We start from the raw sequence: 13023 nt of genomic DNA on the forward strand, positions 1-13023 counted from the left end.
TCTGCATCAAGGAGCCAGATCCTGGTAATAGGCCAAGGAGACAAGCACAGGCTTACCTGGAGATCTGCTGTCAGGCACAGCAGAGCTTTCAGAAACTGCCCTGGCTCTGCCCCACCGCCTCCAACAGAGAGGAGGAGAGAGGCAGCTGTTAACACAGAGTGCTACACCCCTGAGTCAGGCTTTGCCTCTGCCACTTGGACTGAGTGAGTTCAACCAAACGAAAGGAAAAAAAAAAATAGAGAACACGTGTCTTAAAGAGAGAAATACACCGCCTAAAGAAGGAATGCAGCAGCAGGAGCCAAGGGCCCATGGCTAGGCTTGCTCAACTGCCAGAGACTGGATGAGCCCCTGAGGATCTGATGCTGACTGCACAGCCATGAATCTCAAAAATGGACCAATTAATCTAGGCTCACCCGACACACCTGTGACTCCAGAGGCCACACTTCTTGGCTGTACCTGACAAGGACTAGGGAGGAGAACCACAACTGACTTCAGAAGACTAGGAACCAGAGTTTTTGGGGGGAAAAAAAAAAAATAGAGGTCAAGACTTTTAGGGATTATTGTCTATGTGCCTTCAGAGAAGCAGCTGAATTGAAAATACATTATGATACAGGCCTATTATATTTTAGTTAACTCATTTGATTTCATTTATCCTTGTTTGTAACAGGTATTCCAATAAGATTACGCTCTCTTTTTAAATTCCATATACATACCTTCTCCATTAATAAGGCTTTATGTAATAAATAAGGGAGCCTGCCATCTACAATCCTAATAAAGGATGCCCCTCAGATTCTGCCAGGAATATTAAACAGCTCTGCCTTCCTAATACGTCTGAAGCTTTGACTCAGGCCTACATCCCCCGCTAAAGAGAGTTACTTCAAACAGCAACATGAATTATCTTCATACGAAGGGAAAGCAGCCACGCTGGTCTTCAATGAGCATGAGCCAGGGGTTCAAGAACAGAGCTAACCACTGGGTCCTTACTCACTATTCCCAAGTAGCTGTGACTATAGCAGTCTTCTGTCCACAGCTTTTACCCAGGCTCCAACTTTAAAGCTATAGAAAAGGCATGGTTCATAAAGAGGTCTAGAGGGGAGTGTAAGTGCCCCAAAATAGTATACAAAACTGTGTGTAAATAGGCAGAAAGTGTATACATTTATGTGGCTAAGAACATTAAAGTTGGAATGCCAAAATTCAAATCTGTTTCCTCTGTCATGACCATATGACCAAATCATTTTCTTAGCCTCAGCTTCCTCATCTGTAAAATGGGAACAGTAACCATAATTCTTCATAGTTTTGACATAAGGATTAGGATCAGAGAAAACACTTGGCAGTGCCTGGCACTTTTGCAAGTCCTCAATAAACACTGCCTGTTATTGCTATTGTAATTATTAATAATCCCTGAGCTAGAGGGACCTTAGAGATCATCAGGTTTCACCTCCTCATTTGATAGATGCCAAAACCAAGGTCAGAAGAGGTTAAAGAATATGCCCAGTTAGCAATAGGCCCTTTGGTGCTACCATTTTGGATTCATTCACCGCAGGTATCTCTACCAGGCAGTCATCATCCTCTCAAGGCAACAACCAGTGGATCATTGAAAATAATACCTGGTTGTGCCACAGTACAGTACATGCACAACAAATATTTCTCTAGTGAATGAATGAGGCTGGATCAGAGTAGTGCTTAGATGCTCTTTGCACAAGTGACGGTAATCAGTAAAGACTACCCAGAGGAGATGATGCTGACTACTAGTGCCTATGTTGAGTGAAAAAGAAGGAAAAAAAGAAGGTACTAAATACAAGTGGACGAGAACAATGGGAGCACAGCATTCTTGGCAGAAGCTAGAGTCAAAGGCTGGGCTAAGGAATTTAAACTTTACCTCGAAAACCATGTAGAGCTTACAGGATTACAGAGAAGTTACAAGACCAAATCCATTTAGGAAGATCACTCTGGCGAGGATTTTGGGGTCAGCGTAGGGGGCACCAACTGGTAAAGGACTTTAAATTTAGTATTTTATAATTAATGTGGAGTTCTTTTGAGAGCAATCTGACATCTGTCTCTAAAATGCACACATTCTCTAACCCATCAGTTCTGCTTTTAGAACCTATCCTCAAAAGTCACATGAGCAATGATGTAGATGCAAGATGTTCACTGTATTCTTTGTACTGGCAAAAGATTGAAGTGAGATGAGTTAAACAAGTTGTCATACACACACGTCATGGAATATTATGCATTGGTTTGCAAAGAACTAGGCAGGTCAGTCTGTACTCATATATGCAATGACTTCCAAAATTAGCATATGGAGAAAATCATTTGTGTGTATGCATGTATTTTTTTTTATGCATGTATTTTTTAAAAGGATACACATACACACACCTATATGCCCTGAAAATCTCTGGAATGATGCACAAGAAATCAGCTAACAACTGCCTTCAGCAAGGAGAGTAAGTGGTTAATAGGAAAAGAATTCATTTTTCACTGTTTGTATTCCCTCTTAATCTCCCGAGTCTTGTACATTGTATATGTATTACCTATTAAAATAGATAAAATGTAAAATAAAATTAATATAGCAAGGTTTTCCTCTAAACCTCCTGCCTCTTCTTTCAACAAACTGATATTTAAATAAACCTGATTCCTTCTCCTGCCAGGAATACAGGCACTTTCAGGGCTCAGCACAAGAGTCATCTCCTGGAGGAATTATTTTCTGACACCTCACACTACACCCAAATCCAGTAGGACTAACTCCCTCCTGAGTCCCAAAGTGTCTTGAGCACCCTGCTAGGAGTATACCTCTAATAGGTTAATATACCTACATGTTTATTTGTCTCACCTCACCAGACTCAACATTCCTTGAAGGCAGGGACTGTGACTTACTTAACAGAAAAGACAGCCTGGCACCTGACAGGCAGGGAACAAACGTTTACCAAACTCATGAACACTGTGGGGAGAAGCCAGTATAGAATTAGGAAGAAAATGCACACATCTTTTCTCTCTTCTTTGCAAAGCCTCCATTGTCATTATTCCCATCAAGAGAAAAGATAAATAGAGGGCAGTGTAGTGTTTGTATGCAACCAAGAGTTAGCACTTCAGAAGTACTACAGAGAAAAGGGAAGCCTCACAACCTTAGGGTATTGCTCATAATTGGAGAATCCACCTACTGTGGAGAATGGGTCACCTATATACATCTTATCATTTTAAGAAGGTATCTGCTTTGAACACAGAATTAAAAAATAAAATAAAACCTGAATTGTGACTTTAGACCAAGTAAAAAGAAAAACACTTCAGAATAAATTAACTAGATATTAATTACCCCTAGAGAAATGCACAAAAACACAAAGAAAGAAGAAGAAAGAAGAATCCATTTCACTTGAGTATATCTTTGGTACCTTTCTTCTCCAGTTCTCCAGAGAGAAAGTAAGTGCTGATTGTCAGGGGCTGGGAAGGAATAGGGAGTTAGTGTTCATTACTAAGTACAGACTGAGTTTTGCCAGATGAAGAATTCTGGAGATGGATAAATAAATGGTGGTGATGGTTGTACAACAATGTGAATGCACTCATGCCACTGAACTGCACACTTAAAAATTGGTTAAGATGATCAATTTCATTTTATATGTATTTTACCACAAAAAATTTTGGAAAAATTATGATTAAAGAGGAGCCTGGAGCTAAGCTTCATGTTCAAAGCTGGCACTCATCCACCCTCACAAGGCATATAACATTTAAACTTAAGAGGTAGGGATCCCTGGGTGGCTCAGCGGTTTGGTGCCTGCCTTTGGCCCAGGGCGCAATCCTGGAGTCCCGGGATTGAGTCCCACATCGGGCTCCTGGCATGGAGCCTGCTTCTCCCTCCTCCTGTGTCTCTGCCTCCCTTCTATGTCTATCATGAATAAATAAATTAATCTTTAAAATAAAAAAATAAACTTAAGACATAAAGAGGAGAGGAAAGGGTCTGGGGACTGCAAGTCAGTCCCCTCTCTGCCACCAAACAGCTGGCTGGTCATGAAGGTTCCCTGGCATCTGTTTCCCATCTAAAAAAGGCTCAAGGCCTCTCCCAGCCACAAAATTCTCCACAACATCCAAGCTTCTCTGTCTGTGTAAAATAGATCTCTTCCTCTATCAGCCTGCTTTCCTTTCTAAAATATAGGGTGAGGAGGAGTCATGGAAAATGTACACTCATCCTTGCCATATTCTTTCTCGGGACTAGTGCTGCTGCCCCAATAGCATGTGGTAAAGAGAGACCCCATGAGGCAGAATGTCAGGCTCTCAAGGTCAGTGTTTGGTCTCTCCCACCTCTGTGAATTCTGAACATTAAAAGCTGCATGAATGCTCTGCTGAACTTCATGGACACTCATTTCCTTTCAGAATAATCCTCTGTGATGATCTATGACTCTCATCATGGGGAAGCCGCTTACCTCACCTTGGCTTCTGTTACCTCATCTATAAAATGGGGCTGTTGTTTGCTTTAAATATCTCCGTCCTCTCCATTGAGGCTCAAAAAAGGACAAAACACAAAGGATAGCTTTGTAAACTGGCAAGACTTGGGTCCTTCTATCTACAGTCTTGGCCTCAGAGCTAAGACAGCAGAGGGCTATCTGAGAAACTGCTCATCAAAAATGATGATGAAAACATGACAGACTTCTGGAGTAAAGGGCAACCTGTAACACAAGCCTAAAGTCCACAAGATTTGCTTGCTTTTTGTTGCCACAGATGCTTCCAGATTAACTAAAGAGCCTGAAAAAATTAAAAGTATTCTGGGAGTCACCTTCAAAAATGGTTCACAGACTAGGGAAGCAACAGTAGCAGGTGGGGAAGGAGCAATGAAACACCAAGGCACTCTGCCTGAGACAGCTCAGGGCCCAGACCACCTCAGCCCATGTGCCTGGTTGCCCTGGGGCCTACCTCTGTGGAGAAATGTCACAGTCCTGGGACGCCTGGATGGCTCAGTGGTTGAGCTCCTGCCTTTGGACCAGGGTGTGATCCTGGAGACCTGGAATCAAGTCCCACATCGGGCTCCCTGCATGGAGCCTGCTTCTCTCTCTGGCTGTATCTCTGCCTCTCATGAATAAATAAATAAAATCTTTGAAAAAGAAAAAGAAATGTCACAGTCCTGCGGAAGTAGCAGGGTCATGTCACACTCTACTGAACTCTCCTCTGTGGAGACAGGAGTCTTGACTGTCAAACGTGGCTCCCAGGTGCTAAGTGGGTTTCTCTACAGTTCTAAGAGATCAGCCTCAATCTACATGTAATTTTCAGGACAGATTATTTCCTAAACCACGACCCATCTCTCTGTTAGTTAAGACAGTGAACTGGATGGGTTATACCAACATAAATCCTTTTCTTGGCTCAGACCTAGTCCAGAAAGGGGATGGTGGCAGTGGAAAGTCTACAACAAGAATGTTTGTTTCTTTGATTATCCATCATCACCAACCCCAATGCTGCTATGTGATGGGGGATGACAGAAAACAGTTTATGAAATGTGATCAGAATTTAACCAGTTAATTACCTTTAACTGGAAAGTGTAAGAAGTCCTAACTCTGTAAAGTCCAAAGTCCCCCAAAGGGTGTGATAAGAGAAGTGGCTAACATACCAAGAAGGCCTCCCTTATTGCTCCCTTTCTTCCCTTCTATGTCTCCTCTACTTCCCTCCCACTCATCCTGAAATAGCTGGGCCACAGCAGCAAAAGATATCTAAACGTTTATCAGATCTTAATGCCTCCCACTGTTCCCTCCAAAATGAAAAAAAAAAGGAAGTTACTTCTAGATGTCTTCAGTTTCCTTTATTCCCCCCCATGACTCCTTCCAATCTTGCTAACCTCTACATCTTCCCCTTTCTTTTGTGCCACTAACATAAGGGGTTCAGTAGGCACAAAGTCTGCTACTGGGCTTGGAGATCCTTGCCAGCCAGAATATTACTTCATCCATTTTCTTTTTATGTCCAGCTCCAAAGTCCGAAAGACACAAAGTCAAACTCTCGTTAAAATTCACCTCCTAGAAATCCCAAAATAATCCTCAGCTTTCCTCATAAACCACCTAAGCCAGAGTAAGGTAGGTGTTAGAGGTTTTTTTAAAAATTGCTTTGAGGGATCCCTGGGTGGCTCAGGGATTTAGCGCCTGCCTTCAGCCCAGGGCATGATCCTAGAGTCCTGGGATCGAGTCCCACATTGGACTCCCTGCATGGAGCCTGCCTCTCCCTCTGCCTGTGTCTCTGCCTCTCTCTCTCTCCCTGTCTCTCATGAATAAATAAATAAAATCTTTAAAAATAAAAAAATAAAATAAAATAAAATTGCTTTGATATTCTTTGTATCTTTGTCTAGTTCCCCAGAACTGCTCCCCACACCCTCCTGTTGTCATGCTTTACCCCTACTGTATTCCTCAAGCTTCAGACAGCAGGGACACTAACAGACACATTACCCCCACCCCATCCCTAAGCTTCTCTTTAGCAGTCTCCAACATCTATTCCAGAACCTAAGAGCAGGATGATTGCAGCATGGATCTAAATGCACAGGACAGCTCTAAGTCCCAGCTCCACCAACCAACAGTGGACTGACCTCAGGCAAGTCAATTATTCTTCCTGGTCCTCAGGGTGGGCCTGGATGATCCCCAAATGCCCTTTCAGTTCTAAGGAATCTGGAATGTCTTCTAGGGAATAGGAGGGGCCCAGAAATATTTCCTCTGAAAACATAAGTCAACAAAAGTTCTAACTAGAAGGAAGAAATGTTAAATCCATCCTCTTTGTTCTGCATGAGCAGTCCTCTCTCCCTTCGTCTCCGAAGACCCACTTAGCACCATCTCCTTCTGTACTGCAGCAAACTCAGGAAACTCCACTTTTCCATTTAGAGCTTAATCAATCCATCAGCACATTTGTATAGGCCATCCGTACACAGCGTTCCTAAAGGGCTTTCCAAAAATAACAAATGTCTAACAAAAAACCCCAGCCTGTGAGTGTGTGCGCGTGCACACACAGATCACTGCAGAGCAATAGAGGCCCAGAGAGAAAGAGAAAAGACACAAGAGACAAGGATAGAAGAGAACAAAACACAGACTTGACACAGGACAGAAAAAAAGGAGAGGGAAGGCAGAGTGGCTGTGAGCAGGAACTTGGCTCAGGCTGTAAATTTCCAGCCCTGAAGCAGGAAACCACTTCTCTAGTCCCAGCTTCACCAATAACTAATGGGCTGAACTAGGACAAATCACACCACCTCCCTATGCCTCTTTCCTCATCAGTAAAATCAAACAGTTCAACTAAATATTTCTCAAAGAGGCTGGTATCGTGGGAAGATTGTAACAGACTGGGCCAGAATCTCTGCTCTGCTCGGATATTATTAGTTGAGTAGTCTAGGACAAAAATTATTTTCAGTTCCTATCTATAAACTGGATACACAATACCCACTTCATTGGGTAGTTGTGAGGGGGAAATGAGATAAACGTGAAGGACGCAGAATGGGGTAAGGGAGAGTGGGCACTCAAATTAGTCGTTGGCTAAGGCCCCTTCCTGCTCTAACAGGCCATGATTGAGCGTCCACTGAATTCCCAAAGGGCACTGTTTCAGGTGGGCTGGAAACGTATGCCCTAAAACTAGGCTCAAAACACAGTTTTGTTTTTTTTTTAAGATTTTATTTATTCATAGAGACAGAGAGAGAGAGGCAGAGACACAGGCAGAGGGAGAAGCAGGCGTCATACAGAGAGCCTGACGTGGGACTCGATCCAGGGTCTCCAGGATCACGCCCTGGGCTGCAGGCGGCGCTAAACCGCTGCGCCACCGGGGCTGCCCAAAACACAGTTAGTTTAAAGGGAAGAACGAAAGAAAGGAAGAAAGGAAGAAAGGAAGAAAGGAAGAAAGGAAGAAAGAAAGAAAGGGAAGAACAGCCAACAGGTTAAACAAGTGAACCGCCAAGGTTCTCCTCCATGAAGGTCTAAAAATATATTTTTTAAGGAACATTTCCTTCCCTCAAATTAAATAATCATGTATGTGACTATAGTAAGGCAATATTTGTGAAAAGGGGACCTGGGAGGCTTTCTACTCTGAACATGTATGGAAGGATGAGGCACAGAGCTTACATATTTGTTACACACACACACACACACACACACACACACGCACTCACTCACTCTACCTCATTAAATAGGGGCCATTACCCCCCTTTTTACAGATAAATGAAATCCAAGGGGCCAAAATCTATTCTCCTCCTGCTTTCCTACTTCAAAAGGCTCCCTGCACTTCTGTTTTCCAAATACAAGGTCAAGTTTAGTTGCATCTCTTCTGAGTAAACTCATCAATTCAGCCCATAAGCATGGAAGGCCCTTCTGAACTCAAAGTGTCACTGCTGGGACCACGAATGGGACAACCAATCATATCCCTCCCTAGGGCCTACTCACAGTTGCTTAACTGTTGTTGTAGGCTGCATTTACTGCAGGTAGTAAATTCCTGTAGAGACCACCAACTCTGCCTCTTTCTACACCCCAAAGTGCTCAACATTTACTTATTCACTGAAGGGGGAAAAGAGATAACCCCAAAAGACATAATGTGCATAGGAAATACAAGATATCAAAGTCATAGCAGACATAAAACAGGAGGGGAAAGGGGCATAAATCCTGAAGTTTTGGCCAGGTAGCAAATCACGTGCTTGGTAGAAGGGGCTATAATTGGTTTCTAGACTCCGGAGATATATCTATGTGTCATCACACACCTCTGGCTTGGTTCCCATCAGAGCTGAGTGGAGCAGGCTTCAATACCCACTGGGCAAATAAAGTCTGGGAAGCTGATTTGCTAAATCTGACTTCTTAGGGCTCTGTGTTTGCAGTGACTATACTGCAATACAGCAAATATATACTGGCTGTCTTCAGTGCAAGGCTTGGGTGATCACAGAGATGAAGTGTAGCACAGACATGAATTCCTTACTCTCAGGGAATTCACAATCTACGTGAGAGGAATTATAGGCTTATCTATATATAACATTGTGAAAGTTACAAGGGTCCAATAAAAGGGTTGTTTCTTTTAAAAGTGCTATGAGAATGCAGAGATAGGAATAAAGACTTCTAAGTGGGATTGGGGGGAAGTGAAAAGTTGAACTGGACCTTGAAGATCATGCATTTACCTAGGGAGCTCTCAGGACAGATTTGCATGTATAGTGCTAATTATAAAGAAAGAAAAGGAAATGGAAAGCAATTCACCAAAAGGATGGCAGAGAGAGAGAGAGAGAGAGAGAGAGAGAAGGAAAAAAAAGTGGTAATTTTGTCTGCCAGGCCCACCGAAAGCTCTGTCTGGTAATGAGAAATAAATATCTATATACCTTCAATCAAGATGTTTAGGTGCTAGATTTTGGTTTCCAAAGTACCCAAAACTGTGTAAGAAACACCTCCTCCAGGTCAAAAATAGCAAACCCAAGAGAACTGGCCGATGCAGTAATGTTTACTTTTTACCATTTCTGTGGATCACTTCCCAAAGGCCCCCAATGGGATGATATAAACAGGTCTGTGTCACTTCCTGGTTCTCAGGCCTTCTGCTACATTCCCAGTCAGTCTGGGAAGGCTGCCTATTTAGAAATAAACTTTAAAAAACTCACCAAAACCCCAACTCTAAACCACCCTTTCCTCTACTTCATTCAATTTCACTAAAATTAAAAGGGACTGAGTGAGAAATGAGACACAAATGACCACAAAGAATGAATTCTCAGCTCAAAACTAAAATATATGCTGCAATCAGGGTCAGGAGATCTGGATTCTACTCATGTTCTGCTTCTAACTGGAAAACTTGACCTTGAGCAAGCAAGATGCTGCATCTTTCTGCACAATAGCTGCTTCAGCATACTTAACTCCAATGAAGTTATCCAATCGTTTTGGACCTCAGTTTCCTCATCTATAAAATAGTGCCAATAATAGCTACCTCATGGCTAAAAGTATTATACAAAGAAATGCATGCAAAGTACTTAACATAACACCTGGCATTTAGTGAGCTGTCAAACATAAGTAGATATTGAAATTATTACCACCTATCATTATTATTATTATCATTATTTTCTGAATATATAAGGGTTGAGCTAGATGACCACTACCTGAAGAGCTTCTCTGGCTCCAAAATTCTATAATTTTAAGTCACTGTCTCCTTTTCTTAAGGGTCTGGATGGAAAGGAAGAAAATAAACTTGGCAAAACATGACAGTTACACATCTTCAGCATTTATGTCACAAACACTAAAATACAATTAATAAATCCATCAGTGAGTAAAAGGGGCCATATTACCCTCCCCACTGGAAACGTCTTACCTATTTCTGCATTAAACCAATAGCATGTGGTAATGAGTACACCCATGACACACTGGCTCTACTCCCATGAACACCAAGGATAATGCCGTCTTAGGCCAACACAATCTGATTTCACCCACCTCATCTTTAACTGTCAGAAGCTCCTTAGAGCAGCCCTGAAAAACAGCTCAGTAGCCAACCCAATCCACTCATTTCTAATAATGACTAATCCCTCCACAAAGTGTTCCTGTTTAAAATTTAAAAGTGTCTTCTCCTTAACATAATTTGAATACGGCCAAAAGTCAAATGTCCTTCCCAAAAGTTAGTGTAACCTGAGTTACTTAGCTTTATCAAGGCCAAAGTGCTAGCTAAACTATAATTAAATTCAAATGAAATTAATACACTTTTCCTCTTATGTATTTACTTGGTGTCCATGACGTGCCAAATGCCATAGAAGATGCCAAGAAGTAACAGGATGGAGTGAGAACAGTAGAGGGTGGTGCTGAGGCTTTTGGCTTAAGTTACAGGGTGATTGGTGAAAGCTACCAAAGGAGAGAAAGAACACAGGTGGACAAGCAGATTTTAGTGAAGAATGTAATCAACTAAGTTCAGATTATTCTTGGACATGTTGAATTGTAGTTACTTCAAGGACATTCAGGTAGAAAGGTCTAGCAGGCAAATTAGAAATGAGTACGGTGCTCACTTCAGCAGCACATATACTAACTTTGGAACAATCCAGAGAAAATTAGCACAGCGCCTGCATAAGAAATGAGTATGAAATTCCACAGAGCACTTTAAGCTTGGAGTTAGCAGCTTATGAGTGATAGCTGAAATAGATGGACTCACCCAAGAGAGCTGAGTGGGAAGAGAAGGAAGTCAGGACAGAATCCTGGGAAGAGCAATAACTTTTAAAAGGAGCATTGTTAAGGAAAGCCCATGGAAAATACTGCTAAAAGTACGAAGAAACTAGGGACTGTGCATCAGAGATGTCAAGGAAGGGACAGAGATAGTCAAGGAGGATATAGAGGGAGTTGGCAGTGAAGGTCCAGTAAGATGAAGGCTGATCTGGTCATGAAATCCTTAGTGACCTCATCAAGAACAGTTTCATTTGAGTGGTAAGGGCAGATCATATGGATCTTAACATGAATCCAAAGTGAGGAAGTGGACACAATGAAGGCAAAACTATCGGGGGCAAGGAGTTGAAAAAAGGGGAGAAGAAAGACTGGAGGATGGCTAGAAGGAATTTGTATCTTATACGCCATGCCTTCTCAGTTAACCCAAGGATTTTATTAAGATTCCTGAACTGCCCAGATAGTTTGGAGAGTCTCTCTGAACTGACACTCCCATAATGCTGTGGTTGGCCAAAGCTAGGGAGAAGCTGGAGATGAATATCAAAGAGCTGCCTGTTTTCTTAGTGTTCAACACCAGCAAAACAGCCTCTCCAGGGGCACCTGGATGGCTCAGTCAGTTAAGCGTCTACCTTCGGCTGGGGTCATGATCCCAGGGTCCTGGAGCTGAGCCCTGCCTCGGGCTCCTTGCTCAGCGAGCAGCCTGCTTTTCCCTCTCCCTCTGTCTGCTGCCCTCCCAGCTTGTGCGCGGGCTCTCTCTCTCTCTCTCCTCCCTTCTCTATGTCAAATAAATAAATAAAATCTTAAAAAAAAAAAAAAAGCCTCTCCATCCCATTACCCCTACCCCAAAACTGCTACATCTCTAAGATTCCTGAGTGGGAAGAAACAGTCAACCTAGTAGCAGGGCCAGAAGTGACCTTTCCTTGTGTCTCTCAGGCCTTAAGATTCTCCATAAACATGGTCCCACTACCTGCCATTTTCCTCCTTTCTACTCAAAGGTCTACCTGAGTATTTTCCCTTGAGGTTTGGTTCAGGCTCAGGATTCCAGGAGCATGTTCCTCACCTCCATCTCCTGAAGCTTAACAGCCCCAATGAGGTATGCACTTAAGCCAAACAAGACATTGTCTTCTGGTTCCAAATGTTCTCCTCCATCTTGTGTAAATTCCAAGAAGCCTCTGAATCTATAACCAAACCATGACTCTTCCTGTCCTCTCTCTCACAAATTACTCAAACTTCCTGTAAGTTGTCAAGGTTGGACTGTAAGGCCCCAAGCAAAAACAAGAAACAGGAACTTGCTTATTGTTCCTTCCCCTTTGATTAGTCCTATGCCCCTGCCTCTACCACTACTCTCCACCAAGGCCTGCAAGCTCCAGTTCTAGCTCCAATCATACCTCTGGTTCTCCAGATGTAGGGCTCTAAATCAGGACCTGAAAAGAAAGAAATCTAATTCACAACAGATATTCTCTTAAATCTCCAAACACAGACTCTAAAAGGAACCTCAAATTAATCAAAGTTCAGGTAGAATTACCAACCAAAGAACTTCAGAAGGTCCAAGTTACATCCCAGAAGATGTTAAGGGGAATTATGATAAACACAGCAGATGAGAAAGAGACATCATAAATTAATAAGGGAATCTGGTATTTCCTTCCAGACAAGGCACATGGACTCATTCCTAACAAATATCTTCCTTATAGAACTTACTGACCTCAGTCAGCACCTAAATTGGGCCCCTACATATTCTAGATGCCATGAAAGGTACAAAGATGGAGAAAAGCATATGCCATAAAAGAGATTATAGTCTACTGGGGGAGATAAGACACATATACAAATAACTACAATATGAGGTAGAAAGTGAAAATACATGGGTGATATATAGCCAAAATGTCAAAGACAAAACACGGAAGTAGGCTGGAACCCAGAAGAGGGAAATGAAACT

General features: G+C 42.4%; 1 protein-coding gene and 1 non-coding gene across 8 annotated transcripts in view; one reads left to right on the forward strand and one right to left on the reverse strand.

Annotated features, from left to right (window-relative positions):
* Positions 1-13023, reverse strand: part of SUSD6 (sushi domain containing 6) — a 97997-nt gene that overhangs the window by 53212 nt on the left and 31762 nt on the right. The window contains exon 1 of one of the 7 annotated variants that reach the window (XM_041758005.1): positions 10261-10323. The exons of 4 other annotated variants lie outside the window; for them this stretch is intronic. The gene's annotated coding sequence lies outside the window, so the exon portion shown is untranslated. Of the gene's footprint in view, positions 1-56; positions 200-4899; positions 5024-10260; positions 10324-13023 lie in introns of those variants that run through there. 2 more of the 7 variants (XM_041758004.1, XM_041758001.1) reach the window with 2 other exon arrangements.
* Positions 10935-11042, forward strand: LOC121494024. The gene has a single exon (XR_005988669.1). It is a non-coding gene; the product is annotated as a U6 spliceosomal RNA (small nuclear RNA).

This window comes from Vulpes lagopus, chromosome 6 (genome assembly GCF_018345385.1).
Source record: "Vulpes lagopus strain Blue_001 chromosome 6, ASM1834538v1, whole genome shotgun sequence".
NCBI classification, from domain to species: Eukaryota; Metazoa; Chordata; class Mammalia; order Carnivora; family Canidae; genus Vulpes; species Vulpes lagopus.